We start from the raw sequence: 16,596 nt of genomic DNA, 5'->3' as shown, positions 1-16,596 counted from the left end.
AAAATTTAATATAACAAAGAGAAAATTAATTGTCTAGTGTACACTGCTTAATGTAATTTTAATTTAAGAGGGAAACTTTAAAAAAAAGTTTTTCTTCAGATCTTTAACAATTGGTCTTTGTTAGCTAGGAATAATGTTGATAATTTGGCAGGGACCTGAATGCCACACCCAAATTGCATAAAATGAAGCTGATTGCTGCAGCTACAAGTTCATATAGAGAAGTGGCCTGTGATGTGAGAATGAAGAAAACGATTCTTTCTGCGATTCCTTACTAAAGACTCAACCAGAAAAAAGTAGTAATTTAATGCTACACACTTTCTCTGCTTCACTGTTCAGCTTCTATCTAGAGCCTTCCTCAAATGGCCCCTGTAATTGTTTAAGTACCAGTCACCTAGTCTCATATTAACTCCTAACCCACTTTTGTCCTATAAAATATATTTAACAAGAATTAACATTAGATTATAGATCCAATTTTCACCAGCTTCAACACTTGTCCAGATTGTCATCTTCTGACTGTGTTCCACAGCCTAATTATGTCTTGTGTGAAAAAGTTTCTCCTTTTATCACTTTTGGATTTACCACCTTTCAATTTAATTGAATATCCCCTTCTATTCTTGAGACAGGGAGACAGAATCTCCCAGTCTACCTTGGCCAGATCATAAATTATTTTGTATATTTTTGTCATGTCCCCTGCTATCAGGGCCGGCTCCAGGCACCAGCTTAGCAAGCAGGTGCTTGGGGCAGCCGCTCTGGAGAGGGGCGTCACGTCCGGCAATTCGGCGGAGGGTCCCTCACTCCCGGTCGGAGCGAAGGACCTCCCGCTGAATTGCCGCAGATCGCGATCACAGCTTTTTTTTTTTTTTTTTGGCTGCTTGGGGCGGCAAAACCCTTGGAGCAGGCCCTGCCTGTTATTCATCTTTGCTAATATAAACAGTCCTAGGCTACTCAAGAGTTTGTCCATGCCTCTAATTGTTCTTATTGACCCCCCTATGTATCTCTTCTTATTCTTCAAAATCCTTTGTGAAATGGGCGATAATGGTCCTGATGAGGCTGCACCATATATACAATGGCATATTTTCTGTATTATTCTTCACCCTATTCCTTATGCAGCCTAACATTTTGTTTGCTTTTTTTTAACTCTACCTGCACATTGATCAAAGATCTTTATTGAGCTGTTGACAATAATGCCCATGTCATTTTCCTAAACTGACACAATTAATTTAAATCCCATTACATAGAATCATAGGACTGTAAGGGACCTCGAGAGGTCATCATGTATAACTAGTTTGATTTTTCCCTCTAATGAACATTAATATTTATAAATGCAAAGTAATAATCAAAGGTTAACTTAATTTTCCTTCATGTTGCCCGTTCATCTAGTTTGGGTAGGTAGATTTCAGTCTTCCATGGTCTTGACTAACCTGAATAATGTTATGTCATCTGCAAATATTGACATCTCATTGCTTACCTCCATTTTCAGATAATTAATAAATATATTAACCAATATTGGTTCTAGTACAGAATTGAATTACATTCTGCTGCTAACCTTTTGTCATGATGGAATTTGACCATTCATTCCTATACTGTTTCCTGTCTCTTAGCCAATTTTTGATGCATGACAATACTTTACCTCTCACTTCAGACTTAGTTTCCTCACTGGCCTCTTGCGAGAGACTTTGCCAAAGGTCATTTGAAAGTCTAAATAAATTGTCAACCAGTTCTCCTTATCCACTATTTAACTAGCTCGTTCTAAGAATTATAAATGCATAGTGAGGCAAAATAGTTATCTCTTCCCTCAGTGAAGGAAAATGATTTATGATTATTTTCAGCTTTGCTTCCCCTTGGATTAAATATGGAATATTTAATCACTGCTAAACTTTGTTGCAGTTAGAAATCTGGCAAACCCTTCTTTCCACTCAGGTCACTCTACTGGCCTATCAAACTGAAAGCCTGGTGGAGAGTTGAAATTTGGTATTTAATTTTCCTTTAATTTATGCTGGTTCAAAATGAGTCAACTTCTGACACTGTGCCATGTGACAACAGGAAGGATTGCTTTCTTGTAACACCAAACACAGAACTTTTATTAGTATCAGGAAAACAGTATTTGCTTGTTATGGTGCAATCCCTAACATCATTCCCTCTCATTTTCTGCTTTAAGAGGTGGAAATGGGGGGCTTCTGTGTGGAATCTTCCCAAATCCCTTCTGCCTGGTTTCCTGCTATAGATTTTAAAAAACAGCGCACACAACCTCATAAAAATCATTCCATGCTCCATCTTGATTTACTGTGGTCTGCTCAGACAGAACTTTTCATCCTGGGACCTGTCATCACTACAGGCACTACCTTTCTCTTTTAGAAATGATGTATGTATAGCAGGCGGGTCAGGGTTTGGATGGTAGTTCATGGATTTGCTGGTGTATGTACACATTGCTGACACATCTCTGAAATGAGCTGTGAACAAAGCAGTAACTGACTTCAGTGAGGCAGAGGAGAAAAAACAGCCAGTTAATTAAGGAGAGAGATCAATGTTTGTAAAGCAGGCCGAAGATGAACAGTGGTGCTGGCACTAGAGGTTCTGGGAGTGCTGCTGCACCCACTAGTAGTAACAAAAACCAAATACATGATTTCCATCATCAGCACCCCCACTATAAAAATTGCAGTACCCCTGAAGATGTATAAATACGAACGATGAATTATTAGAGGCACTCAGGTGGTCTGGAACAGAGTAGGCAGGCTCCCCAAGCGGCGTGAGTGGAAACGGGCCCTAAAAGCAGTCTGAGGTAGCATCCAGGGATGGCCCTTCGAGATGTTCCACGTGTTTAATGTATTGTGGACTGGAACCAGCCCCACTGAACTCGAGCGATGGGGAAACAATCACAGGCGAGGGGTATGATTTGCTACATCCCCCCCGCTCCTTCCTTTTTCTCTGTGGTGACCAACCGCAGCAAAGGGGTGCGCGCGCTTCAAACCTTCGACCCCCGCAGCTGAGCGCGAGCTGTCCCCACCGCTACCGGCGGTTAGGCAGTTGAGATCGTTGGGTCGGTCAGGCCGGGCGCGCGCCTAGTCACTTGCGCCGCAGACGGTTCAATCGTAGGCGGGCGCGCGCGGTCGTTCATCACCCAGCGCCTGCGCAGATGGGCTCACCCCCCCTCACGGATAGAGGAACTTATGCGCATGCGTTTTCTCCCTTCCTTCTCTGTTTGTGGTGGTGCCTGTTGTTCCTTCCCCCCCTCCTCGGGTCAGGTAGCCGCTACTGAATGACAGTAATCCAGACCGGGTGAGCAGCAGCAGCAGCGGCCCCGAGCGCGGGAGCCCGCCTGGCGGACGGAGTGGCTCCTTCCCCGCTCCGTCTCCTTCGCAGGTAAGCCAGGGGATGCACCCCCGCCACACACACACACTTCCCCGACGTGAGGGAGGCCGCCGGGCCGGTGCCGCCTCTTCGGGGAGTTGCGGCTGGGTATTGTCCAGCTCCTCCGTTCTCCGCAGCCCTAGGAGGTGGATAAACCTCCGCTTGGATTTCGGGCCGCAGGGTTGCCGGGCGGGGATTGGAGGCGCACGGTCCCCTCCCAGATCCGGGGAGGGTCCGGACCCCCCAACCCGGGCCCCCTGCAGTCGGGGACGGGATCACTGACGCCACCCTCCACCCACACCCACGCGTGTGGTCCCCCTCACCCCAGAGACACGCCTGGGCGACGGGGGAGTTGGACTCCGGCCCTGGGCCGTGCTGGCATGGGGCGCGCGGTGGGTGAAACCGGGGTAGTTACGGCGTAAGCCCCGCCAGGCCAGGGCAAAGCGTGCGCTGTGTGAATGGGGCTGGAGCGCCCAATTCCCGCCCGTGTGTGAACATGCCGGGGGGACCGACCATCTCCTAGGGTGGGATGGGGCTGAGAGCTTGTGAGCTGGGCGTAGGGAGCGTCCCCGACTCAGCCCGCCCGCCCGCCGTTTGAATGGGGCTGCACGACGGCGAGAGGGGTATGCGAAGCGGCCTAAGCCCTAGCCTAGGATGGGTTGGAGAGCGTGAGACTGGCTCCCTGCTAGATGGGAATAGGGAATATGGATCAAAAGGCACGTGTTTGGAAGGTGGGCTACCTTGGCCCGCCCCCCATGCCAGACTAGAGGACCCACAGTTTGAAAGGGCCTGAGTCTTGGCTAAGTTAATGCGCCGGTGTTCCGAATCGGTCTGTGTGTGTGATCACTAGATGGGGATACACAATAGCTCAAACCGGGTGCGAGTAAGAGCCTGCATGGTTTGAATGAAGCTTTTGCTTATTGACAGCAGTATGGAATGGTCTATATATGTGTTAAGACAATTAGAGCTTTTGTGGTTTGAATGCATTAGTTGTGAGGTGTAGGTACAGGGTAACTAAGGTAGCCCTGTTGATGAGTTAAAGCACCCAGGGTTTGAATGGGTCTTTGTGATCGTGAGATGGGGTTATGGAGCAGTTTGGGTTGCAAGATGGATTATAGCATGCACTCTTTGAATTAGGATGGGTTGCGGTGGGTTTGGAGTGCTGCACTATCATGGAGACTTTTATAAGGAAGAGGGAAAGTTTGGGTGACAGAATCCTGAAGTTAAACACTCCTGATGCCACGGGCCTGCACCTGGAAACCACTGCAGTAGAACAGAAATAGGTGTTGGGTCATAGACACTAGTTCTTTTTGGACATGGTGGTTCTGGTAGGGATGTGTAGGCTAAGCAAAGAATTAGATGTAACTGTCTCAGGCAGACTAGTGACAGACAACCATTTGCTCTTAAATGAGCAGTTGGAGACTCCTTCAGTTACTGTTTCACACAGACAGTCCAGTATATTCAGAGAGCTGCATTCTCAGAGGAGGCAATTTAGCACAGCTGTTACTTTGTTTGGGATGGTAGGGTGAAGGGAAAACTCTGTGCTAATATAGATGGAAAAGAGGCAGATGAGACACTGGATTCCAATCGAAGAGAAAATAAAGTGCGAAAAACAAATATCCGGATAATAGAGAATTCATAAACTCTTGCAGTTATACTGTTTACTGGGTTCATTTCAAGATTGGCAGTTGCTATAGGGAACTATTTTAATGGAGTTAACTTTTTTATAAAAAGTTTTAAGTTCTTTCTAGCTGTAACTATCTTATCTGTACCAGTTCTATGTTTTATTTTTTTAAATAAAATTGGCACATTTTTCAGTCCATTAATGTAAGCTATTACCATCATGCCAGTTGTAACTGTGCCTTTTTTTTAACTCTACAGTGTTGTAAACTCATAATAAGGAAACAAATGGTAAAATTAAAAAATGTCTTCTCCCCTCATTTTCTTTTGAACTATGTTAAATAGATACTACAAGCTTTAGAACTCTTAAAAATAGTAGGACTTTCAGAGGGTTGGACTAGATGATCTCCTGAGGTCCCTTCCAACCCTGATATTCTATGATTCTATGTACACCACCATTTCAACACAAACTGTACTGACTTGGACCCTGATTATATCATACGGTCTACATGTGTACCATAACTTCTGTGTAGAGCTTCATTTACTCCTGGGGGAATTCTGTGCCAAAAAATTTAAAGTTCTGCACACAATATTTTAAAATTCTGCAAAATTCTGCATACATTATTTGTAAAAATAATGCAATATAATTATGCCAGTTTCAATTATTTTCATAATTTATTTAAACTACAATACAATGGATGGAGAATGGGAGTGAGGAGCATTGGAGGAAATCTCCATGCCCCCTTTGTCTAATAGTAATGTAGCTAGGTTTTACCCTTTATTTCTAGTTATTAGTCAACAAGTATATGCAGCCGTAACGTCAGTGTTACACCCTAGGCAACTGAAGAGCAAGTGAAGGTTGGGGCATCAAACTCACAATTTATATTGGCTACTGATCATCTCCAGAAAGGCCAGTAGTAAACAGTTTATGGATCACATTGATAGGAAGTTTTTTCAGCCCCCAAATTTAGATCAGTTCTAATCACTAAAGCACCATAAGCATTTATAAGGCCATACAGTTATTTACAAAAGGCTCCTTTACACTACTCTGGCAATGTAAAGGAACCTTAAAACTTGTGCACCCATTTTATACTCGGGGAATTCGCTAAGAACATTGGGAACAATTAAGCAAGCAGGCTACTACATTCTGCTCTGCCCCAGGCCTGCCTCCTCAGAAACACCCTGAAGCCTTGCCCCGCCACATCAGGCATACTGCAATAGTGAGCAAGAGGGGCAGAGTGTCTGTCACTGGCATGCATGCCCTGCCCCACCCAGTGGTGATTGATGTCTTCCCACACCCGCCCAGTCCTGGCCCCCCACCCCCTGGGGATAATTGATGTCTCTGCTGGCTGCTCCGGGTGCCAGAACTGATGTGCCTGCGCTGCTGGGGAGGAGCGCGTGACCACTCTTGCAGCTTCCCTTTCTTCCCAGTCAGAAGTCATTTTTCCACTGGGAAGCAAAAAAAATCTGCAGGGGACATGAATTCTGTATGTGTGCAGTGGTGCAGAATTCCCCCAGGAGTATCCATTTAAGTTAATGGGGCTCCATGCTGGTGCAAGAAGCTGCTTGTATAGATCAAATTGTAGCATCAGGGTCTAGTGGACAAATAGTAGTCCTGGAGTTGGTATTTCTTGGTCTTTTTCAGAAGTACTGCCCCTTGTTTTGAAGATTTGTAATTTCTATGGGAAAATGTTGCATTTATCTGAAAATTGTATTTAATAACACTATACCACTTTCTTAAGGTGAATCATTTACAAATGCAAAAATATTTGCATTTTTTTAGCCCCCTACCTAACTCACTTTTTTTTCTTTGCCAGTGAAGAGGGTTAGGAACCGCTCTTTCATGTGAAGAAAGGACTAAGACCTTCTGTAAATCTTAACATTTGTGTCACTGGGGAGAGCTGTAAAAAACAGGGTATTTCTGCTCAGAGGTTTTTGCAGTTCTAAGGTTCAAGTTTCTTTCCCAACAGGGATAAAGTCTCATTGCACACTGAGGCTAGGTCCACACTAAAAAGTTAGGGTTGACCCAGCTATGTTGCTCAGGGGTGTGAAAAATCCACACTTCTGAGCGTTGTAGTTAAGCTGACAACCCCTGGTGTAGACATTACTAGGTCAACGGAAGAATCAGAATGGGAAGAATTAGAATTCTTCTGTTGACGTAGCTACTGCCTCTTGTGGAGATGGATTACCTATGCTAATAGGAGAACCACTCCCATAGGCATAGGTAGTGTCTACACTGAAGTGGTACAGTGCCGCTGTAGTGTTACAAGTGTAGACAAGCCCTCAAATACTGCAATGCTGCTGTTGCCTGGGTAGCATGTCTGAGACAAATACCTATAGGAGAGAGATGTTAAGCCGCCACTAGGAGTTCAGTTCACATCTTCCCTAAATACTATGTGTTAGATCTTGATTCCCGCTCTGATGCTAGATTTCAGCAAGCAGTGGTTCAGTACTTGTTTACCTAAAGAACTCCTCAGTCCATCGTCTGTTCTATGTGGTGTTGCTTGCTACTCTTCCACAAGCCAGAATACTGTACAAAGAGGCCCTCACAAAAGGAGAGGCTACTTTCTGGTAATTGTTGTATGAGAGCTGCCTCTGTGCATTCACACTTTCCCTTTGCCTTGGGATTCTTAACATACTATTTGGCTCCATAAGAAGGAACTGAGGTGTTTGGTGGCCATCTGATGTCAATAGAGGGTGACCATGTAGTCCCAAAGAACACTGCTTTGCTAGGGATTCCAAGAACTTGATGCCAATGGGCGCCAACCCCCAAGTGGGAATACACAGAGGTAACTCTCAAAGAATATCAGTTACCAGCAGGATGGATTTGATTTAAATCAATTTGATTTAAATAATGATTTAAGTCACTAGTTAGGAAGACTTGATTTAATCATGGATTTCTACATAGAAGTGCATTCTTGTTGGTTGTTATAACCTTAATACGTATTCTTCACAACTCAGAGATAGAGGGTATGTTTCATTTTTAGAAGGTACACACTATACATTTTAAAAGTGATTTATTCTGAAAACTTTTCAGATTAGTTTTATACCTATATCAGACAATATATGATTGTTTGGTTATTTCATTTACCAAAGATAATTGAAGCACATATTTATGAAGTCATTGGGAGGTGAACTATCTCCAATTCAACAGGTTAATCATTAATATTTGGAGGATTTTCTTGCCATGCTGTATTAGGAGGAGAACACCACCAGACAGACATTTAAATTGTTTTAGTTAACTAAAACAACAATATTATGTATTCTGGATTTTTTTCTTCAGCGGCAAACATACAAAATTTTAACAGACCAAGCATATGAATTTTTGAATGTAGTTAAACATTCACGTTTTTAAAATCAAGTTTGTTTTTGTTAATCGTTTTTAACTAAAATAATTGAATGAAATATTTAAAAAAAACCAAATTAAGTCATCTCTGCTAGCCAGGTCAACATGAGAAACTTAAAATATTGGCTTCTGCAGCTAACTCAGTTATCTTCACCTTCATTTTCTTGTTTGCTCATAATCTGGAAAAGCAAAACAAAACAAGCTTTCTTGCTTTTTCAGGTCCCAAACGATTTCTCAATTTGGAACAAATTAGTCCAAAGGAAGAAAATATTCTTTCTACTCCACCATAAAAAGCTGCTGTTAAAAGTGAGATTATCACTTCAACAGTCTCTGAATCCAAGTACTTAAGTGACTTCCACCAGTTCACTGGTGTAACTTTCTTTAAAACATCATCAGCAAACATATATTTCTTGAATGGTTCTTATTCCCACACTGGGTCTCTTTTACAACCTGCTGCCATGATAGGTTTTCCCTTCTAGTGAGAGAATGGTATGTTAGATCTCAAATCAATGAAGGCTACACTCAGAAAGACCTCAAGAGTTCTGGAATATGCTGCTCAAACAGTTTCCCTTTTGTTTCTACTGCCCGTCCCTCCCTTCTCACATTTATCTCCAGATTTCTTCTTGTCTAGATCTGTTCCGCCCCCAACAATCTTCTATTCATTGAACTTTTTGAAACTTTGCACTTTTAGAGAGAGGTAAGGGACATAGGTGGCAGGTTTGTATAATTTTTGGTGGGGCCCAAAATGGTGGTGCCCCCCCGCTCCCGCCCTGTAAGCCGGTATAAAATGAAGCTACAACGCGTCAGTGCCACAAGATTACAAGGGTCAATTAAAAGTGGAAAGTCAGAAGCAGCACTTGCCTACTTCAATATACAGTATTATATTTTGTTGCGCCTGTTGTGATGAAGTGGGAATGTTCTTAATATTTTCTCTGAATACTGTGTGGGTGCCTTAGTTTCCCCTGCAAGATGCCAACTGAAGGTGTTGGGGACAAAGAGATCAGGTGGCCTCCTTGTCCGGAAGAGACTCTGAGGCCAGAGGAGGGAGTGTCAGTTTGGAGCTGGCTGGGGAAATGGGGAGAGACCCAGAACTTGGTTCTGGGCTCCCCACCCCCAAGATGGACCTGACAGAGGGGTTCTGTTTTCTGTACCAACAAGCTCTGTTTAAACTGTGTTCCCGTCATCTAATAAACCTTCTGTTTTACTGTCTGGCTGAGAGTCACATCTGACTGCGGAGTTGGGGTGCAGGGACCTCTGGTTGCCCCAGGACCCGCCTGGGCAGACTCGCTGTGGAAAGTGCATGATGTGGAAGGGCATGCTGAATGCTCCGAGGTCAGACCCAGGAAGGTGTAAGCTTCTTTCCCTGGAGACAGTATGCTCGGAGAGAGGAGGCTCCCCCAGAGTCCTGACTGTCTTTGTATGGAGTTGTTCCAAAGCATCACAGCATCCCCTTCCACACTATGCACTTCCCAGAAGTCCGCACAGGCACTGACACTCCCTCCTCTGGCCTTTGTCTATTTTCCAGGCATTAGGAGGCCACCCGATCTCTCTGTTCTCCAACACCTTCAGTTGGCACCTTGCAGGAGAGTGGCCCAGGCCATCAGTTACCAGGAGACAGAGTTTCAGCCATTCTCTGTGCAGACAGCTCACACTGTCCCTTTAGGGCTCTACAACAATCACACCCCCTTATCCCACCATCTAGATCCTTGAGAAATGCAGAGAGGAAACTGAGGCACCCACACAGTATTCAGAGAAAACATTAAGAACATTCCCACTTTGTAACACCTGTATACGACTAGTTATATACTTTAAAGGGGTGTAAAATAGTCAAGTATCGTGCTAAACAAAATGATACTCCAAACTGACCACCAAATTTAAGTTGCACGTTTTTCCCCTGGGGTTGGGCTGGGGATGAGGGGTTCACAGTGCAGGAGGGTGCTCAGGGCTGGGGGCGCAGGGACTGGGGTGGGGCAGGGCTGGGGATAAGGAACTTGGGATGCAGACAGGCTGCCCGAGGGCTATGGCCAGAGAGGACTCCCCCCCCACCCCCCCGTTACTGGCAGCCGCAAGCTCCAGGGGAGGGACCTGTTCCCCCCCCACCCCCCCCGCACACTCACTCTGCACCACAGTCACTGCACATGCTCCTAGGGACTCTCTCAGGTCCAGAAAGCCCACTCGCCTCCCCTGTGGTGGGTACCAGGTGTCACGGAGTCCCTGGGCGCTGCTCTGGAACTGCTCCTCACAAAGCCAGTCAGGACTTTGGGGAGCCTCCTCTCCCTTGGAGCAGACTTTTTCAGGGCAAGAAGCTCACACGGCTTCACCTCCTGGGTCTCTCCTTGGAGCATTCAGCATCCTCTGCCCCTCCATGCCCTTCCCACAGTGAGACCGCCCCCGCAGGGTCCTGGGGAAGCCACAGGGTCCTGCCCCCCCACTTTGCAGTCAGATGTGACTCTCAGCCAGCCAGTAACACAGAGGTTCATTCGATGACAGGAACAGGGTCTAAAACAGAGCTTGTAGGTACAGTGAACCGGACCCCTCGGCCAGGTCCATTCTGGGGGCAGTGAGCCAGACCCCCCCTTGTCTGCACTTCACGCCTGGTCCCCAGCCAGCTCCAGACTCCCAAACCCCCTCCAGCCCCCACTCCTCTCTGCTCAGTTCCTTTCCCGGGCCAGGAGGTCACCTAATCTTTGTCTCCAACACCTTCAGCTGGCACCTTTGCAGGGGAGGGGCCCAGGCCATCAGTTGCCTGGAGACAGGGTGTCGGCCATTCTCTGTGCAGACAGCATCACACTGGCCCTCTAGGGCTTTACAACAATCACACCCCCTTATCCCACCATCTAGAGCCTTAAGAAATGCATTGGGGAAACTGAGGCACACAGACAGTATTCAGAGAAAACATTAAGCACATTCCCACTTCGTAACACCTGTATATGACCAGTTACATACTTTGAAGGGTGTAAAATAATCAAATATTGTGCTAAATACAATGATACTCCAAACAGACCACCAAATTTAAGTTGCATGTTTTTCCCCTCAGGTGAGGGTTCTGGGGTGGGGCTGGGGATGAGGGGTTCACAGTGCAGGAGCATGCTCGGTGCTGGGGGTGCAGGCTTTGGGGTGGGGCAGGGCTGAGGATGAGGAACTTGGGGTGCAGACAGGCTGCCCCAGGGCTAGGGCCAGAGAGGACTCCCCATCACCACCACTGGCAGCAGCAAGCTCCAGGGGAGAGACCCCTCCAGTCCTCTCACCCCCTGCCCCCCACAGCACACTCACTCTGCACCACAGTCACTGCACATGCTCCTAGGGCCCCTCTCAGGTCCAGAAAGCTCACTCACCTCCCCTATGATGGGTACTGGGGCGGGGGGGGGGTTTGCCATCACAGGTGGCCTTCCATGTTGCTGCCCCTCACCATAACTTCACTGTGGATGGGGGATGGGGCTGCCCCTTGCCCAGCATGGGGCAGGAGTGGGGGCTGGGGCTGGGGCAGGGGGGGAATCATAGGGTCAAACACTCACGGAAGCCCCAGCAGCTGCTAAGGTGAGTGATGTCCGTCTCCTGGCTGGAAGTCCCCTTCACGTCTCCTCCAGGTAGGGGGAGGGGAGGGGAGGGCTGCCAAGCACGGCATGGCCCCCTCCACTCCCCTCCCCCTCCTGAGGTGCTACAGCACCAGCAGCTTGCACTGCTGTTATGCTGTAGCCCTTAGGCGGCGGCAGCAGCAGCAGCAAGGGAGAGAGACGCGCGCTGCGCGCTCTTTACGTTCAGGCAGGGAAGCTCCGGGGTGGGGGGGGAAGCTCCAGCCCTGGCGGCGGGGGGGGGGCGAAGCGGGGGTGGGGGGGGCGCTCCAAGCAGGGGAGAAACCTAGCTCCAAATATTGGTGGAGCAGAGCCCCTGACTGTGAATATTCCTGGGGCTTTAGCCCCAGGAGCCCATATAAGTTGGCGCCCATGGTAAGGGATTGACTCTGTGTAGACAAATTTGCAGAGGGATAATAGGGTTGAGATCTGTTATTTCTCACTTCTCTATATTTATTTATTTATTTAAAAACATTTTTGCTGTTAAGAAGCATGGTATCTTTGGAGACACAAATCCACAGTTTGAGAACTGCAAAATTAAGCATCTCTGGTGGTATCTTCTAGACCAGTGGTTCTCAGAGTTGGTTCGCCGCTTGTTCAGGGAAAGCCCCTGGTGGGCCGGGCCGGTTTGTTTACCTGCCGCGTCTGCAGGTTTGGCTGATTGCGGGTCCCATTGGCCGCGGTTCACCGCTCCAGGCCAATGGGGGCTGCGGGAAGTTGCGCGGGCCGAGGGATTTGCTGGCCATCCTTCCCACAGCCCCCATTGGCCTGGAGCGGCGAACCGCAGCAAGTGGGAGCCGTGCTCGGCTGAACCTGCTGACGCGGCAGGTAAACAGACCAGCCCGGCCCGCCAGGGGCTTTCCCTGAACAAGCGGCAGACTGGCTTTGAGAACCACTCTTCTAGACTGAGCACTGAGTCCCGTTGGGTAGATAGATTATTTAGGTTAACCTTTCTATACAGAAGCCCTTGGAACTCTATAAAATTGTGTCCCTAATCCATGAACTATTGGAACTCATTCACAAAACTTTTCTTAAACATTACATGAATATATTGTCGCATACTATAGAATTAGAATTTTTAATCCCTATTCCATGATGAGATACTTTATAGCTCGAAGATATCTTAATTAAAACTATCTTTAACTATGTTTTGATTTTTTTTTTAAATCATTGATTTTTTTTTTTATCCACCCTGGTTACCAGTAAGTAACCTGTTCTTTTAAATTTTATTTTTGTCTTTATTAAAATGTAGTTTTAGGACTTTAAAAAAATCTAGGTATCTTAGTTAAACGTTTCTCTTGACATACTCTAGATCTTTCATCAGTATTTGGAATTGATACCTGATTCATCTCTTTCTAAAACCATTATTTCCCCAAAATAAAAAAGGGGAAATCCCAGATTTCAGAAGTTTCAGTTTCTATTTGAGATAGCTCAGGCAATGGCATACAGCTTTAGGATGAGGTTTCTGGTTTTATTTCCATTAATTAAAATTAAACAGACTATATTACTGCAAAACTATTATCAAATTAAGTATTTTTCAGTAATTTTCATTACTATCGTCTAATAATAATTTTATTTTTCCTGGCTTAAACAGGTATTTACCAGTGCCCTGTCCTAAACTAGTTTTTCTCATGAAATTACCAACCCTGCAAATTGTATTTTTTAAAGAATTGGTTGGGACCAAATCTCTGTCCCGCTGAAGTTTATGAGAATTTTGCCACTGATTTCAGTGTGACTAAGATTTGGTTCTTGATTGGTTTTTACCTACTCAAAACTTTGAGCCAATTGAACTCCTGCTTTCCATTTGTATTGAAAACTTTGCTTTAGGGCTAGGTGGTGTAATCTAATTACTTGGCTTTTGTGTGAACTAAGGCATGCATGCACTATATTTCACTACAAACACATCATGACATGTTTCTGTTTTGAGAGTCTCTTAGGGCTTGGCTACACTTGAAAGTTGCAGCGCTGGGAGTTACAGCGCTGGTCGTGCAGCTGTGTAGGGACAGCGCTGGTGTGTGGCCACACTCACAGCTACCAGTGCTGGTGTGTGGCCACATTTGCAGCATTTGCAGCGCTGTTGGGAGTGATGCATTATGGGCAGCTATCCCAGCGTTCAAGTGGCAGCAACGTGCTTTTCAAAAGAGGGGTGGAGGGTGGTGTGACAGGGAGCGGGGGGGGGGGGAGAGAGTGGATTTTTGGAGCCAACACTGCGTGTTAGCTTCCTGCCTTGAAAAATCAGAAAATGTTCCCGACCCCTTAGTCTTAACTCTTAATTGCAAACAGCCTGCATCCCATGGACTCCCCGCTGTTTCCCTGCCTGCCTCATTATCTCATTTGATTGTTCACAGCCAGGTACAGATTGATCACAGCAAACAGGAGCTGTGTTTGTTTTTTAGATAAGCAGCTCCGGGAGCAACGGAGCTCCGAGTTCACAACAAAACAAAGAGAGGCAGCACAACAAAACAGAGTAATTTAGTTAAAAGCATTCTGGGATATCTGCTAATACCCTGGAGGCCAATAACAGCGCTGGTGTGTGTCCACACTTGATGAGCAGCGCTGGATCACCAGCGCTGCAATCGCTACACCCCAACCAGACCAGGTGTACAGCCAGGGAGTTGCAGCGCTGGATGTGCCTTGCAGGTGTGGACGGTTACTAATTGCAGCGATGTGTACACTTGAAAGTACACTTTCAAGTGTAGCCAAGCCCTTACAGTCCTGTATTTCACAGTGTTTATAAAAGAAAATGAGCAAGAAAATTTTAAGAAGATACTTAAAAATGCCTCCTGAAACTATTTGGAAATTGTACAAACTAAGTTGTATAAATAAAAATTTTAGACTCCTCTGACAGCAGGTTTGTGTCCCAAAAGCAGAATCAGACAAATGTAATGTGTTGGTTCTGATGGAGAGCAATGTTGTTAGGGAGAGACCAATATTTTATCCATAGTTATATTTGCAACAGGGCTGTCATCAGAAGGCTGATCTTTTTTGCTCTTCATTTAACTAATAAGAAAAAAGATCCTCAAAACATCTTTGTTTTCAAAATTTTAAGGTTAACTGTCAGGGTAAAGAAAAGAACCTTTTTTTTTTTTTTTTTTTAACCTGAAGGAAATTAAACATACCTTTACAAAGGAAGTGATTTTAAACTGGCCATTCTGAAATTTTTGTTAAGTGTCTGCCCTTATATATTGGGTGGGAAAGTCCAATTAAATTTTGGAATCACTTGATAGTTTTTATAATAATCCCATGAGTAGGTCAGTTTTCAAGCAAAGGAAACAAATATACAGTATTTTGTTAGGATTTTCAGAAAAAATACATGAATCTTTGTTGTAGCTAGTGGAATGAAAAAAATGATGATTTTGTCATCAAATCTGATGTGAAATACTTTGTGTGAGCCCTTTGTGTTAGGAAGCCTTTGTATGTCAGTGGATTGAAGAAGTAGAGATTTACTCCTGCAGACATTAGGCTTCAGTACAAAATAATACATGCACTGAATGGTGGTCCTCATATTTCCCTAGCTCCACACTCTCATTCCTCTCCTCAGATGCAACTGAGCGTATGGTCCTTGATCTGCATTTCCTTCCAGTTGGCTTAATCCATGCAGTGCTTATCAGATCCCCAATGAAAGTTACGGAATTGAGAAATGTGATGGGTTAAGGCAGTATATTCTAAGATCAGTGTCCCAAGCAGTGCTTGAAAGCTCAGTGTGATTACATCAGCTGAGAGTGTGTGTGTGTGTATGTGGGATCTCACTCTTATTTTTGTAATAAGTATTCTTATCACAAAGAGGACATTAATTTTGTTTAAGCACATTACTTTTCGTATGATGCCTGTCCAGTGAATTTAATAAATTGTTATAAGGAGAATGTCATAGGGACTGTTATAATTTAGATCCATTATGCAGTAAAAAGATTATTTGGTGTAAATAAAAGCGCTCTGTATAAATATACCCATATGAGGACTGGTTATTCCCCACTCAGTCGTTGCCAGTAACACGTTTGCTTGCTATTTACCAGATGTTCTAAAGTTAAAATTAATAAGGTGCTTCAAATGAGAAATGTCTATGTACTGTGAAGAATGAATAGGATTAAAAATATTTAATTTTTATTCTTAAATGAGGATAAAGTTTCAGTTGAGCTTCTTCCCCATTTACTGCCTCTTGTAATTTGAATTTTGATACAAAAGTTAAAAATATAAAGGTAAACTTAAGTAGGAGTATCAGTAATGTATTAAGATGAAATTCATCACAGTTCTCTTGCACACATGAATAATAACTGACAACACTTGAGTATTTTTGTAAGGTTGTATAATTGAATAAGATGTAGAGCAGAGAATCTGTTTCTAAGGCCTGGTCTACACTACGCGTTTAAACCGGTTTTAGGAGCGTTAAACCGATTTAACGCCACACCCGTCCAACTAAGAGGCCCTTTATATTGATATAAAGGGCTCTTTAAACCGGTTTCTGTACTCCTCCCCAATGAGAGGAGTAGCGCTAATATCGGTATTACCATATCGGATTAGGGTTAGTGTGGCCGCAAATCGACGGTATTGGCCTCCGGGCGGTATCCCACAGTGCACCACTGACCGCTCTGGACAGCAATCAGAACTCGGATGCAGTGGCCAGGTAGACAGGAAAAGCCCCGCGAACTTTTGAATATCATTTCCTGCTTGCCCAGCGTGGAGCTCTGATCTGCACGGGTGGCGATGCAGTCC

At 45.1% G+C, this 16,596-nt stretch overlaps 1 protein-coding gene across 3 annotated transcripts in view; it reads left to right on the top strand.

Annotated features, from left to right (window-relative positions):
* The first annotated feature begins 3,164 nt into the window (after positions 1–3,164).
* RALGPS2 (Ral GEF with PH domain and SH3 binding motif 2) overlaps positions 3,165–16,596 on the top strand; it is a 298,932-nt gene continuing 285,500 nt past the window's right edge. For all 3 annotated transcript variants that reach the window (XM_045028272.1, XM_045028273.1, XM_045028274.1), the window contains exon 1: positions 3,165–3,360. The gene's annotated coding sequence lies outside the window, so the exon portion shown is untranslated. The remainder of the gene's footprint in view (positions 3,361–16,596) is intronic.

This window comes from Mauremys mutica, chromosome 8, assembly GCF_020497125.1.
Source record: "Mauremys mutica isolate MM-2020 ecotype Southern chromosome 8, ASM2049712v1, whole genome shotgun sequence".
NCBI classification, from domain to species: Eukaryota; Metazoa; Chordata; order Testudines; family Geoemydidae; genus Mauremys; species Mauremys mutica.
This window is presented reverse-complemented; position numbering and strand designations above follow the sequence as displayed.